This window comes from Glycine max, chromosome 9 (genome assembly GCF_000004515.6).
Source record: "Glycine max cultivar Williams 82 chromosome 9, Glycine_max_v4.0, whole genome shotgun sequence".
Lineage (NCBI taxonomy): Eukaryota > Viridiplantae > Streptophyta > Magnoliopsida > Fabales > Fabaceae > Glycine > Glycine max.
In genome coordinates this window covers 20,512,382-20,525,378 of record NC_038245.2, presented here as the reverse complement: position 1 = coordinate 20,525,378, position 12,997 = coordinate 20,512,382, and positions in this window count along the sequence as shown.

Here is a 12,997-nt window from a genome sequence, read left to right as displayed (position 1 = left end):
GCTAAAACTTGACAAATCAAAGTCAGAACCACAATAAACAAAATTAAAAAGGAGTTTCATATTACAGCACAAAACCCAGAAGAGGAAGATGAATAAAAAGAGATATAAAAAAAAGGATATAAATAAAAGAGATCATACGGCACAAATCTATATAATCCTCAACCATAGACCAAACAATAATTACGTGATTTGGAAACAAAGGATATAAAAAAAAGAGATCATACAGCACAAATCTATACTCCTCAACCATAGACCAAACAATAATTACGTGATTTGGAAACAAAGGATATAAAAAAAAGAGATCATATAAACATTCCCTACACACCTTTTCCTTAACAATATATAATTCTTGTAAAACTCCCAATTAAAGTTTCCTTAAATATTAAATATAATAATATATACAATTAAAAATGAACCCACATAGTAAGAATCAACTTTCTTATTATAAAGAATCTGGGCACGTTTTCAACTCAAGCACAGTGGTAACAATCTACAATGGGACAACAATATACAGATCTGTTACAGCCCACATGATAGAATTTTACTCGGTCCAATCATATATAACATTAAGTTGAAAACTTAAAGTAATTGAGTAACAAATGTGATCTTCAACAGGTTCAAGGATCAAACATTACTGTATTTTTTTAATGAATGATTTGCAAAAATATAAAAAGTAGATAGTTCTATATCTAGTATCTAAAGTTGTAGCAATAAAAATACATAAGATGCCATTGACAGAATTTGCTAACAAGGGACAAGAACATAAAGATATGAATTTGACCATGAAAGTTTAAATTTATGAGCAAGTAAAAATAATTTCAAGATTTACAGTCAACCTACTCACTCAGCATTTCCACATCCGGTGCCAAAGCTTTAGTTTCTGATATGAAATCACCCCTTGACAAGTCATCCACTTCTGGGACAGCCCCATAGGAGGAGGAGCCTATTGAAAAGCCACTCTGCAGATATTTGCAGCAAAAACAAAAGAAAAAACATAACCGGAAAGCGAAGAACTAGGATTCTCACCATCAAATCTATCTCAAACTTGCCTACTCGTTAGGCGTTGGCCTCTGAAAAAGCAGGCATCCTAATAAATTGAATCACAACAAAATGGGGGCATTGATCATATATCAAAATAAGTTTATTAAAGAACAAAGCAAAAAAGCTATTATTCATTGGTGCTCACACTCTGTTTGATTGAAGATGAATATGGTTTCTCAGCATCCAACTTGGAGCATGATGGCGATTCCTTAGTAGGGGAAACCGATCCTCCATATGCTGAAGCATCCTCAAACCCAGCACTTGAATTCATTCTGTCTTCCCCATTTGGTGCTGGAAGAAGAATGTGCCCTGGTGCTATGGTTCGAATTGGGGTAGTAGGGGATCCTTGTATTCGAGAACAAGGAAGAACTCCTAAGATAATAAAATGGACTGAAATTTTCCTCTGCTTTATTCATATATTCTCCTTCATATATATAGGTTATCTGATACAATGTCATAACATAATTGGATAACCAATTTACACTATGCAATTAGCAAAATAGAAATATCTCATAACAAACTTTGTCCTATTGTGCAGAGGGGAAATTATCGCACGTGTGGAGTTCCTGAAGCTTCTATGCATAGTCAGCCAAGTAAGTGGGTCTGCTCTTTATCCTGATGGGCCTACTGTTGACTTTACTACAATTCTCCTGGGCTTCTGAGTTGTTGGTGGTATCAGCAATACTCGTATTTCTAACAATACCTCCAGCTGGCAAAGGCACCTTGTCCTCAAGGTGTAGCTTGTCCGAGATAGCTGACAATGGTTCCCAGGATGTCTCTTCTGGAGGCAAACCTTTCCACTGCACCAGGACCAAGGGAGTTGGTGGAGAGGTGGTGTTGTCATCCTTATGTGCCAAAATCGCGAGTGGTTCGAGGATGGGCTGATTGCCTTGAGCTGTAGGGGGAAGGTTATGAGTGGTCGGGGGAATGGGTCCATAGTATCGTCGAAGTAACGAACAATGAAAGACAGGGTGTATCTTTGAGGCCGTGGGTAAATTCAGACGATAAGCCACTGGACCAATTCGCTCCGTGATTTCGAATGGTCTGAAGAAGCGCTTGGTAAGTCTGGACTGCGAGCCGCCAGAAAGGGAAATCTGGCGATGTGGGCAAAGTTTCACATAGACCTAATGGCCAACATCGAAGGATTCTGGCAGGCCCTTCATGTCAGCAAAGTGTTTCATAGTGCTTTGTGCCTTGAGTAAACAATGTTGGAGCTTTTGGTGCACTGAAGTACAGTCACGGAGAAGGGACTCTGCAGCTTCATTGTTGGAAGAGGGTAGCAGGGAGGTGGGTATAGATGGTGGTGGTTTGTAGTATATAATTTCAAATGGAGTGACCCCGGTGCTGGAGTGCAGAGAGGTGTTGTATGACCATTCCGCTAGAGGAAGGTACTTGACCCATTCAACAGGCTTAGCGTGGATGAATGGGCGAAGATACTGCTCGAGGACTCTGTTGACGACTTCTGTTTGACCATCCTATTGAGGATGATATGCTGTACTGAGACGCAGAGTGGTGCCACTTAAGCGAAATAATTCACGCTAGAATTGGCTGACGAAGATGGGATCACGATCTGAAACAATACTTTTGGGGAACCCATGAAGTTTGCATATGATATCGTGGAAGAGATTGGCTACCCTGTAAGCCGTAAAGTTAGAGTGTAAAGCGCCAAAATGGACTCCCTTAGAGAAACGGTCTACGACCACCATGAGTGTGGTGTGATTCTGGGAGTTGGGTAGATGGGTGATGAAATCCATCAAAAGGTCCTCCCAAACGCCATAAGGAAGTGGTAATGGTTGTAATAAGCCGGCCGGTTTGCCAGGGACGGGCTTGGTTTGTTGACAAATCTGGCAGTGCTTGATGTAGTTACGAACATCACGGCGGAGGTTGGGCAAAGTGAAATTGGCCTGTAAACGGTGCGTGGTTTTCAGAACCCCGAAATGACCACCCAATGGGGTGGAGTGGAATTCATTGAGCAGAGAGGGGATAAAGGGGTTGTCATCAGGAATCCAAATGCTCCCTTTGTAGAAGATTAAGTAATCATGGATAAGAAAATCAGGGTAGTTAGTGAGGCTAGTTTGTATGGCACAAAGCTTCTCCTGAAATTCGATGCTGGCCCTCAAGGATTGATGCAATTGGTGCATAAAATCGAGCTGAGGGACGTGGAGGATCAAACACGTGGCCTCCAAGGGGTGGTTGGATGCGGGAAAGCGCATCAGCTACAACATTTGAATGTCCACGCTTGAATTTGATCTGGTAATCTTACCCCAAGAGCTTTGCCAAGTAATAATGTTGTTCTGGGGTCTGAATTACTTTTGTAAGCCTGGATGACCATCTTGCAAGAGTCCTCAGGATTCGCCAGTTTCACCTAGCGTTGTAGTGCAGCGACACTCGCTCTAGAGGTTAGGGAGGATTTATACTTCAGAACACCATCCTTCACCCACTTATAGCAAGCAATAGTAGGTGGGGATGATGGCAACCCATAGTTATGACTATGTTGCACATGGAGAGATGCCCTCACGTCCCCACCACTTTCTCTTTGCTCCCCTAGAAGCCGAAAGATGGAGAATCACTATGACAGGGATAGGCTCCCTGGCCGGGGAAGCAGTGGAAGGTCGTGCCCTCCCGTGAAGGCGAGAGGTGCCTCCACCAGTACGACATGAAGTCCTCACCTTCTTTTAGGAGGAGGATTAGTTTTTGGAGGCACTACAGCAAGTATCCTCCAAGGAGGAACCGCCAATGGAAATGACTTCCCGATCTATTAGGGGTTGCTAAATTGAACCCCCCTAATCACTGCCACCCATGCTGATGGCGGAATTAGACAAAAATGAAGACATTTCCATAGAAGAAATACCTTGAAGATTGAAGAGGACAAATGAAGAAGAAAAATATCACAAGAAGCAAGCACGAAAGCAAAGAAATTTTGAGCGAAGGAAAGCAGAAGTTTGAAGTGATGGTGACCCGAAATCAAATGTCCATTGCAATTAAAGAGGAGATAGACTCTTTGGTAACTGGCAGCAGCTAAAGTGGTGCCCTAAAATTTCACACCACGACATAGCCCCACTCACCCACGCATCACAACTCCAATATGTGTCCACTCCACGAATGACACATTCGCAAGAGTATTGCGCGTGCATCGCACAGACCTGTAGCAATAGACAAAATGTAACATCTATCTTCAATGCACTCTCCAACTGTCAGAAAAGGGCTGAGTTGTAAAAAAAAAAGACTTCCTTCACCTGACACGTTATACCTCATTTTCAAAACCAAAAGCTTGTTTTCCCTGGACAACTTGACAGAAACAGCCTGGACAACACTTGTCCAAGCTCGTGGGTTTGACAATTTTAAAAGACTTGTAACTCTCACACTTGTTGAGGCTACCACTTTTGACACCGGACAACACTTGTCCATGCTTGGGGGCTCGACAAACTTGTCACCCTCTTACTTGTCAAGGCTACAACCCTGAACATCAGACAATTTTCAATACTGGACAAGCTCTTTCACTCGCAAGCCGGCTTAAAGCTTGGGGGGTTTATGTACTGTCTAGGGTCTACAAAATACATGTGGCATCCTACATGGCACTTCGAGACAATTGTAAACCCTCCATGTCATCCTTGGCATAGGAGGATGAACACCCAACCCTCAACAGTTGGGCTCCCCAACAAACAAGTTATCTCTGACCTCTAATTATTTCAATATATTGTCATCGTTTATCTCTTGGTAGGTACTCAATTATCTACAAAGCCACACATTATCTGTAAGGTACAATTAGCAATTATCTCTAAGCAATACATCATCTCTAACTTTATCTATAAGCTACCGGCTATTATCTACAAGTCGATAATTATCTACAGAGGCTACAAACAAGGACCTGCAGGTCCATTCCACTCCTATAAATACTAGGTTCCATCAAACCCTCAACACATCCCGAACACACATGCACACCTGCTTGTATACTTGTGTATTCATACTCTCTCTTATTCTCTTAACTCATATACTTACATGAGCATTAGGGTTCTTTGTTTTGTAGGTCCCCCCTTTGATCCTCCTAACAAAGGTTACTCTCAGCCGATGTGCAAAGTCCAAGAGCCCACCTTTGCCACGTCCACCCTGATGTGTGCCAGCTTCGAATTTTGGTAAGTACACTATGCAAGCTTCTCCTTCTTGATGAATGAGAGATAATATGCAGAGATGAGAAAGCAAAAGACGGGTGAGAAAAATAATATGCATTTTTTTCTTTATTACATATGCATTTGTTTGTGCGTGTTTATATTAAGATTGGGCCAGACAATTACCTTGGTGGCATCAATGATAAATTGTACAGTTAGTTGGGTAGGGTAGAATAATTAAAGAGTGGGGATGGGAAACCACTTAACCACTCATTGTACAATTTTAGATTATAGTTGGGAGAAGTTAAAAATATTATTATTTTCTTTCTTTTATTCATAGTTTCAAAAATCTAATTGTTGATCATCCCGACCAGTTAAAATATTGAGTTACCATAGGTTAATGATCAAACTAGTAGGTTATTAATGAACCACATGGTCTGATCTTTATTTTAAATTTTTTTATACACTATCTTAAAAAAATCCAAAAAATCAGTTAATATATTCCCACAAGCTCACTCTTCAAGTTCAAAGGAAGAATATGAAAAAGATAAATAGAGTTAACTAAGGTTTTTGAAGATCCAATTAAGTATTTAATAATTCAATAATTGAATTAGTAATCCTTAACCTACTATAAAAAATAGAATATATAATATAATAAGAATATAATTAAATAAATATTTTATAAATATATTTTGTTACATGTAAATATATAATAAATTTATGTATTAATAAGAATTTTATTTTAGTATACTTTATTCTATTATAATTTTACAATCACATAGGTAGAAACTTAATAGGGATTTATGGGAACTAATTTTTTTATTTAGTAAAGCTAAAAAAATTAATTTGTATTGATATACTATAATAAATTACAATTGAGGTGTATGACTCAACCGAGATCAGTGGGTCACCAATTTAACCAAGAACCCGACCGATTAGCACTAGGTTAGGTTGGGTTAGATGCATGACTGATTCGATAGGAAACCGAACCCAGTCATTAGGTATAAAAGTAGGTTGAACTGCCAATCGGGGCATTTGACCCAACCCATTTAAGGTCCGACTCGATCAGACTCATTTAGGAAAAAAGTTAGACTCAAGTTTTTTAGTTAAAAATGTCAGGCCATGGACCTTAAGAAAAACTTATTAGGTCCAACGGGATGACCCATTTAAGAACAATATTTGTAATTTAAATATTATTATTAATGTGAATATAATATAATTATTTTATTTAAATTAAAAAAATTATTTTATTAGTTTGAGAATTTGAATAATTTGAATTAATGTTTGAAATAGGTTAATTCATACAAGCATAGATGGGTAGCAGAAATATGAATTCTTTTCTTTTGGTAAGACTGAAAAGACTTTGGAAGCATGTGACATGTAATGTTTGTAGACAAGTTTTGTTCATATCTTGTGATTTAAAATTGTCTTATTGTTTTTAATGAAAATATTTGGTTTTGTTAAAAATAATATTTTTTATACTTCTTAATTAATATGAAATAGGTATTCAAATGGGATAACACGTCAGACAAGTTTTTACAAAGGCCAAACTCAGGCCTAAAAAATGGACTTGTGACGGGTAACATGGTTAGACTTGAGCTATAAAAATGTAAAACAAGTCAAGCCAAACTTAAATAGGATCCAACCCAACATAATCCATTTCCACCCCTACGAGTTGTACCTTCGATTAAATATAATTTTTTTTTCAAAAACCAAAAGTCAAGAAAAAATTTATTTGGATCACAAAATCTAAAAATTTTCAATGCCCAAAAACATTTTTATCTCTTTCAAATTTTATTTGAAAGTTCATTTTCATTTTGCAAGCCATACTAATACGATTACTACAATAGGGGTGGGTAAGCAGGTAGGCCCGCCCGCATAAGCCCGCATTGATAGTGGACCGGGCCAGTCCGCCCCGCATTGATGCGGACCTAATAAATTGGTCCGCTCCTGCCTCGCGGATCCCACGGGTCAAACGAGCTGGTCCACGGGCCTAGTTTTAAAAGAATTTTAATTTCAATAAAAATGCAACACAATCAAATTAAGTTCAACACAAATATAAATAAAATATCAACAATTAGTCAATTACATAAATAAAATAAATAATGTCTTAACAAAAGAAAATCCAAACAATAAATCTAAAATATGAAACTTAAACATCTCCAACAACAAATGATTCCATATTTGAAGTAGCTTGAGCCTTCTCCATCTCCACATCTTCATATTCTTTTCTTAAAACTCAAAACGATAATAAATATTAAAATCAACTCAATTTAAGTGATTAAAAGACAACAATTATTACACATTATTTACCTTGCTTATCAAATCCTATTAACCAATTTTTAGTACATATCAAGGCTTGCACATTATCACCATTCACCAAGAAGCCTAGTTCAATATTTCTTAAGCACCCGTGACCCAATACTAAATGCCGATTTGGAAGCCATAGTTGTAATTTAGATGCTCAAAATATCACAAGCCAACAATGAAAGATTTGAATTAAGTGAGATTCTTAAGGTGCTGTAGTTGCTCAAACCATGAATTAAGCGGGCTTACGGGCAACCCGCGGACCTCGCGGGCCAAACCCACACAATCCGCGGGTTAAGCGGAGCGGGTCCAAAAATATTGCATAACCATGGACTATTTAAAAAAATCGGTCCGCTACCCGCGCGGACCGTGGGCTAGTCCATGGACCTAGGTCTGTTTACCCACCCCTATGTCCCTTCCCTTTTCTCTTGAATTTTTCTTAAATTACTTTTCTCTCTCTAACTCTATTTAAAATATTTTAATACATGGACTCTCTATTTTTAAAATATTCAATTTAGTTTTTTATTTTTAAAATAAACTAACGTTGTCATGATGTCTGATTTTACTAACGTTAGTAGTGTCAATTTTAAAAATATGCATTGAAATTTTCAAAAACATTTTTCAACTTATATCTAAACATAGGTTGTTCCGTAAAGAAAGTATATTAATTGATTTAATTTCACTTTCATTTTATAAATTCAGTTATTTCGTAAAGAAAGCATGATACAGTAGTGGAAAAGAAAGACACCTCATGTGCGAGAGATGTTAACCTTATAGGGGTGTCCCTTTCTTATCTTTCCTTTTTCTCTTTAGTTTTGGTTAAATTATTTCTTTCCTCTCTCTTTTATTTAAATTATTTAATTTGGTCTCTTATTTTTAAAATATTGATCAATTTATTTTTATTTTTAAAAAAATCAATGTTTTCATTCCATCTAAATTTAAAAAATATGCATTAAAATTTTCAAAAATATTTTTCAACTTTTATTTAAACATTTCATAAAGAAAGTATACTAATTCCTTTTGAGTTTGCTTTCATTTTGTAAATTCAATTAATACATTACTGCATGATGAACCCAATTCAAAATATGAGCACGATACAGCAGTGGAAGAGAAAGGTGACGCATGTACGAGAAATGTTAACCTTAGAGCATCTTTAGTGTCAGATCTTGAGTTCAAGATCTGGTCTTCACTAGATCTCCCAATAAAGAAATTTGACAGATATTTAACATGGAGAATGAGTTCTTGTACAAGAACCTTGAAGATCTGTACATTGTTTTAAAAAAAAATTACTCTCTCTTGCTAACATCAAAACAAGGGCCCAAAAAAAGGAGAACAGACCAAAAAAATAAACAAAAATCAAAGGAGAAGAAGAATAATAAAGCAAAATAAATAGACAAAAAAAAAAACAACAAATAAAAAATAGGCATACTGATGGAAAGGCGAGTCGCGGCAGAGTTTTGGAAGGAGCAAGGGGGGTCACGATGGAGGGGAAGAGGGTGGGTCGCGGTAGAGGGGAAGGGGGAAGGGGGGCTTGCGGCGGAAGGGAAGGGGGAAGGAGGCCGCTGTGGAGGAAGAAGAAGAAAAAAGAAAGAAAGAAGAAGCAGCATATGAGATGAGGAGAGAGGGAGGAGAAAAAAAAAATCAACTAAGAAAGAAAGAAAAACACCCTCTGAGATGAGGAGAGAGGGAGGAAGAAAAAGCCAATGAGTGAAAGGAAAGGGAGAGGAGAAGAAGAAAATGAAAAGCCAACAATGAAGAGGCAGGCAACATGTGAGATAAGGATGCAGTGTGTGTGAGGCAGGCAACATGTGTACTGTGAATGTGATTGTGTACACAGTGACCTTTGTCACTTAAAAAATGCGTGCACGATAACAGGTTGATGCAATCCTACCCCCCAAGGGCATTGGATAGAAGACACCAAGAATATTGGACCAAAGATGCAAGAGAAGGCCCTAGGGTTCTCATGAGCCTTAGGGTAGATTTCGGGCCCATGGGCTAAGTATGAGTCCACTTATCTTTGTACATATTAGATTAAGGTTTCATTAATTTTGGGTCTTGTATTTAGGGCTCCATAATATAGGTAGGGTACCCTAGAAATATAGGATTTTTCAACCCTTGTATTTTAGGGCACCTAGACTAGTTTTTGTATTAGGGGTAGTTTTGTAATTTCACATGCACTAAGTGGATATTTGATGTGTGTGGTTGAAAATAAATTTAATTGAATTGGTAGAAGCCCAATCCAATTAAATTTTAGAGGGGGAGGCAAACATTTGCTTACTATACCCCATTGCCACATCATATAGTCACACTTTGTGCATGTCCTTCATGCTTTACATGCCTCATGACACCTAAGCACACTTAGTGGAGAATCTTGGAATTGATCTTGGATTAGTGGGCTGAACCATAACTAAAATTCACTAATCATAATTAGTGAAATTTTGGCTCCTAAGTTTGGCTCCACAAATTCAATTTCAAATTCAAGTGAAATTTGAATTGAAATTCAAATTTCCCTCCAAATTTGTGTGACACTTAGGCTATAAATAGAGGTCATGTGTGTGCATTTTTTTGGAACTTTGATCATTTGAATATTAAACTTCAGATTTCAAAGCTCATTTGGAGCACAAAATTTCGTGCTCTTATCTCCCTCTCCCTTCATTCATCTCCTTCTTCCTCCAAGCTCTTATCCATGGCCTCCTATGGTGGTGAGCTTCTTCTAGACTCATCTTCTCCTTGAAGTGGCGTCTCCTCTCTCTCTTCCTTCTCCATTCCGCTGCCATTCATTTTCCAAGAAGCAAAGGAATCCATTAATGAAGAAGATCCTAGGCCTACAAGCTCCAATGGAGCTTACATCATTCAATTAAATTTATTTTCAACCACACACATCAAATATCCACTTAGTGCATGTGAAATTACAAAACTACCCCTAATACAAAAACTAGTCTAGGTGCCCTAAAATACAAGGGCTGAAAAATCCTATATTTCTAGGGTACCGTACCTACATTATGGAGCCCTAAATACAAGACCCAAAATTAATGAAACCTTAATCTAATATGTACAAAGATAAGTGGGCTCATACTTAGCCCATGGGCCCGAAATCTACCCTAAGGCTCATGAGAACCCTAGGTTGCATCTTTGGTCCAATCTTCTTGGAGTCTTCTATCCAATGCCCTTGGGGGGTAGGATTGCATCATTCCCTCCCCCTCGAAAAGGATTTGACCTCAAATCCAGAGGTTCTTGAAACTCATTAATTCTTTCCTCAACACCTGTAAAAAGAATAAAAACATATGTATTAGTGATGTTGGGTATGTTAGATTACGGTAAGGACTGAAAACCCCTTTCCCGGCCATCTTCCCATAAGAGAATATAGTTCCTCACCAACTCAATGAGTGGTGCTACAAGTATAGAAAAATATGGGACAAACCTTCTGTAAAAGTTTATTAAGATATTGAAGCCCCAAATTTCCCTTATACTTGGTGGAGTAGGCCACTCAGGAATGACCTTTATTCTTTTAGGGTCCATGGGAAGCCCTTGATCACTATTTAAAAAGTTAAGGAAAGTAATGGAATAAAACATACATTTTTTCTTTATTTTCATGTTGATTATTCCTACAAAAAATTACGACAAACCTAAGGTGTCCCACATGAGCACCTAGGTTTGCATTGAAACAAAAAATAAGAACAAACCTACCTAATGAGTCCCTATGTACACAAATCATGAAGATGTTGGGTGCATGAGTGATTTTACAAAAGAGTGTTGCACCACTCAACACATTCATCATACCACCTATCATAGGGATTTGGTGCCTAATAATACCTATTTTAGGCACCAACAAAGCACAAGGATTTATGCTCTTGCGAACCAAACCCTCATCCAACAACTTCTTTACTTGAGGAATAAACTCAAGCCCAAGAGGTGTGGCAATGCTAGCAAGTGTCTTTTTACAAAAGAGAAAATGTGGAGGTTGTCTAAGAGGGAAAGTTTCGTTAATGTTTGTCTTTATTGTAAAATGAGTTTCCTTCTTAGCTAACCTCTTGGAGGAGACACTTACCTCCGTACACTTCTCTTTAACCACTAATGGTTGTCCTTCCTCTTGGGGGTAGATTTCTTCACTAGATTTTTCCCCTTTTGCTTCTTCACTTTCACTAGAGGAAGGTGAAGTAGTAGCCTCATCTTGGCTACTATAAATGTCTTGGCCCCTCATAATCATGATTTTTGTGGTGGGGCATTGAGAAGTAATGTGTCCTCTTCCAAGACATTTAAAGCAATTTACAGAGCTAGTTTTCTCTTGCATACTAGCCTTAGGGGCTTGCTTTTCTATTGTCTTCCCCTTATCATCTTTGGGCTTAGAAGGTGTCACCCCTAAGATGCCTTGACCTTGGTCTTTCTTTGGATAAGAGTGAGAGCCATAAGATTTTGAAGTAGACTTCTTTTTAAGTTGCCCTTATTTCCCAATCTAAGTTAGCCTCTACATTGTCCTTCCCATGGAAGTATGGGAGGTTAATGTTAGCCTCTTGAGGTTTTCTTTCCTTTTCTCTTCTATGGGAGTGAGGTCTAAGATGTGACCTATGCCTTTCTTCGTAATAGTCACGAAGTTCTTCACTTAGGCTCTTGCAAGAGTTATGACTACTATAAGAGGCATGTTTTTTCTCTTCTCATTTCTTTCATTATTTTTCTTCTTTCTTCCTCTCTTATTTTCTTCTTTCATCTTGACTTATTTCTTCCAGTCTTTTTTTACCTTTTTCTTTTCTCTCTTGTTTTTCTTTCCACAACTTAAGGGATCTCAACTCATCTAATATCCTATACAAGGGGTCCTTAGGAGTAGAACCCTCACCATTAACACTAGATGAAGAATGAAGACTCATGTTGGTTCCTAAGTTATGGTTCTTTCTTGTTAGGGGTTTGAAAACAAAAGGTAAAAGAAACTATGGTTGAAACTAGCCAAAATAAACACTAAAAGAGGTGTGAAAGATAAGGTAAAAACTAATTGGTAAAAGACAATATATCTAGGCGGTTTGACAATGGAGGGTAAAGGAAATAAGCTATGAAAGTAAGCAAGAAATTAAAGTGCAAGAAATGCAAACTAGGCGGATCCTAAGAGTGTTTGGATGACCTCATTTAAGGTTCCCAACAAAGCACTCACTATCCTAAGGGAAAATTGCCTAAAATTATTACACACAAATGGAAGTAGGGTGACCTAGCGAAGGCTCCCAACTTACTTCCAATGAAAGGCCTTTTTGTTACAAAATTTGAAAGCAAAGCAAATTGCCAATTACAAAATTACAAAGAAAAAAAGTCCTCAATTGTGGTGGCTATTCTCTCTTTAGTGTTTCACTCAATTTGGAGTGCTTCCTATTCCAATAGCTCTTAAGATGGTTGGCCCCTTGCTTCTTGACTCAAATTCTTCAAGATATGGCACCAATCCTCCTTCCCAATTCCCTATATGGCAACTCACAAGCAAGGAAACAAAGAGACAAGCAATAACCAAAGACAAAAAAAAATGAAATGAAAGCTAAACCAATAGAGTTTTAACAAGACAAATTTTC